The sequence below is a fragment of the Hypanus sabinus genome, unplaced genomic scaffold (assembly GCF_030144855.1).
Source record: "Hypanus sabinus isolate sHypSab1 unplaced genomic scaffold, sHypSab1.hap1 scaffold_2035, whole genome shotgun sequence".
NCBI classification, from domain to species: Eukaryota; Metazoa; Chordata; class Chondrichthyes; order Myliobatiformes; family Dasyatidae; genus Hypanus; species Hypanus sabinus.
Window position 1 is genome coordinate 36,831 of NW_026780136.1, and position 3,109 is coordinate 39,939.

Genomic DNA, 3,109 nt, shown 5'->3' on the forward strand with positions numbered 1-3,109 from the left:
CATTCTCCTCTCCATCATTCCCTCTCCGTCATTCTCCTCTCCATCTCCCTCTCCGTCAGTTTCCTCTCCTTCACTCCCTCACTCCCTCTCCGTCAGTCTCCTCTCCCTCACTCCCTCTCCGTCAGTATCCTCTCCCTCACTCCCTCTCCGTCAGTTTCCTCCCCATCACTCCCTCTCCGTCAGTCTCCTCTCCCTCTCCGTCAGTTTCCTCTCCCTCCCTCCCTCTCCGTCAGTTTCCTCTCCCTCACTCCCCTCCGTCAGTTTCCTCTCCCTTACTTCGTCTGTATCCTCTCCCTCACTCCCTCACCGTCAGTCTCCTCTCCCTCACTCTCTCTCCGTCATTCTCCTCTCCATCATTCCCTCTCCGTCATTCTCCTCTCCCTCACTCCCTCTCCGTCAGTCTCCTCTCCATCTCCCTCTCCGTCAGTTTCCTCTCTTCACTCCCTCACTCCCTCTCCGTCAGTCTCCTCTCCCTCACTCCCTCTCCGTCAGTTTCCTCCCCATCACTCCCTCTCCGTCAGTCTCCTCTCCCTCTCCGTCAGTTTCCTCTCCCTCACTCCATCTCCGTCAGTTTCCTCTCCCTCACTCCCCTCCGTCAGTTTCCTCTCCCTTACTTCGTCTGTATCCTCTCCCTCACTCCCTCACCGTCAGTCTCCTCTCCCTCACTCCCTCTCCGTCAGTTTCCTCCCCATCACTCCCTCTCCGTCAGTCCCCTCTCCCTCTCCGTCAGTTTCCTCTCCCTCACTCCCTCTCCGTCAGTTTCCTCTCCCTCACTCCCCTCCGTCAGTTTCCTCTCCCTCACTCCCCTCCGTCAGTTTCCTCTCCCTTACTTCGTCTGTATCCTCTCCCTCACTCCCTCACCGTCAGTCTCCTCTCCCTCACTCCCTCTCCGTCATTCTCCTCTCCATCATTCCCTCTCCGTCATTCTCCTCTCCCTCACTCCCTCTCCGTCAGTCTCCTCTCCATCTCCCTCTCCGTCAGTTTCCTCTCCTTCACTCCCTCATTCCCTCTCCGTCAGTCTCCTCTCCCTCACTCCCTCTCCGTCAGTTTCCTCCCCATCACCCTCTCCGTCAGTCTCCTCTCCCTCTCCGTCAGTTTCCTCTCCCTCACTCCCTCTCCGTCAGTTTCCTATCCCTCTCTCCCCTCCGTCAGTTTCCTCTCCCTTACTATGTCTGTGTCCTCTCCCTCACTCCCTCACCGTCAGTCTCCTCTCCCTCACTCCCTCTCCGTCATTCTCCTCTCCATCATTCCCTCTCCGTCATTCTCCTCTCCCTCACTCCCTCTCCGTCAGTCTCCTCTCCATCTCCCTCTCCGTCAGTTTCCTCTCCTTCACTCCCTCACTCCCTCTCCGTCAGTCTCCTCTCCCTCACTCCCTCTCCGTCAGTTTCCTCCCCATCACTCCCTCTCCGTCAGTCTCCTCTCCCTCACTCCCTCTCAGTCTCCTCTACCTCACTCCCCCTCCGTGTGTCCTCTCCCTCTACCACCCCGTCAGTCTCCGATCTCCCTCTCCGTCAGCCTCCTATCCCTCTCCCTCTCCGTCAGTTTCCTCTCCCTCACTCCCTCTCCGTCAGTTTCCTCTCCCTCACTCCCCTCCGTCAGTTTCCTCTCCCTTACTTCGTCTGTATCCTCTCCATCACTCCCTCACCGTCAGTCTCCTCTCCCTCACTCCCTCTCCGTCATTCTCCTCTCCATCATTCCCTCTCCGTCATTCTCCTCTCCCTCACTCCCTCTCCGTCAGTCTCCTCTCCATCTCCCTCTCCGTCAGTTTCCTCTCCTTCACTCCCTCACTCCCTCTCCGTCAGTCTCCTCTCCCTCACTCCCTCTCCGTCAGTTTCCTCCCCATCACTCCCTCTCCGTCAGTCTCCTCTCCCTCGCCATCAGTTTCCTCTCCTCACTTCCTCTCCGTCAGTTTCCTCTCTCACTCCCTCTCCGTCAGTTTCCTCTCCATCTCCCTCTCCGTCAGTTTCCTCTCCATCACTCCCTCACTCCCTCTCCGTCAGTCTCCTCTCCCTCACTCCCTCTCCGTCAGTTTCCTCCCCATCACCCTCTCCGTCAGTCTCCTCTCCCTCGCCACAGTTTCCTCTCCCTCACTTCCTCTCCGTCAGTTTCCTCTGCCTCACTCCCTCTCCGTCAGTTTCCTCTCCCTCACTCCCTCTCATTCTCCACTCCCTAACTCCCTCTCCGTGTTTCCTCTCCCTCTACCACCCCGTCAGTCTCCTCTCCCTCACTCCCTCTCCGTCAGTCTCGTCTCCCTCACTCCCTCTCCGTCAGGCTCCTCTCCCTCACTCCCTCTCCGGCAGGCTCCTCTCCCTCACTCCCTCTCCGGCAGTTTCCTCTCCCTCATTCCCTCTCCGTCAGTCTCGTCTCCCTCACTCCCTCTCCGTCAGTCTCGTCTCCCTCACTCCCTCTCCGTCAGGCTCCTCTCCCTCACTCCCTCTCCGGCAGTTTCCTCTCCCTCACTCCCTCTCCGTCAGTCTCGTCTCCCTCTCCTCCTCCGTCAGTTTCCTCTCCCTCACTCCCTCTCCGGCAGTTTCCTCTCCCTCACTCCCCTCCGTCAGTCACATATCCCTAACCCTCTCCGTCAGTTTCCACTCCTTAACTCCCCCTCCCAGTTTCCTCTCCCTCACTCCCTCTCCGTCAGTCTCCTCTCCCTCACCCTCTCCGTCAGTCTCCTCTCCCTCACTCCCTCACAGTCTCCTCTACCTCACTCCCTCTCCGTCAGTTTCCTCTCCCTCACTCCCTCTCCGTCAGTCTCCTATTTCGCTCCCTCTCGGTCAGTTTCCTCTCCCTCACTCCCTCTCCTTCAGTTTCCTCTCCCTCACTCCCCTCCGTCAGTTTCCTCTCCCTCACTTCGTCTGTATCCTCTCCCTCACTCCCTCACCGTCAGTCTCCTCTCCCTCACCCTCTCCGTCAGTTTCCTCTCCCTCACTGCCTCTCCGTCAGTCTCCTCTCCCTCATTCCCTCTCCGTCATTCTCCTCTCCCTCACTCCCTCTCCGTCAGTCACATATCCCTAACCCTCTCCGTCAGTTTCCACTCCTTAACTCCCCCTCCCAGTTTTTCTCTCCCTCACTCCCTCTCCGTCAGTGTCCTCTCCCTCACTCCCTCTCC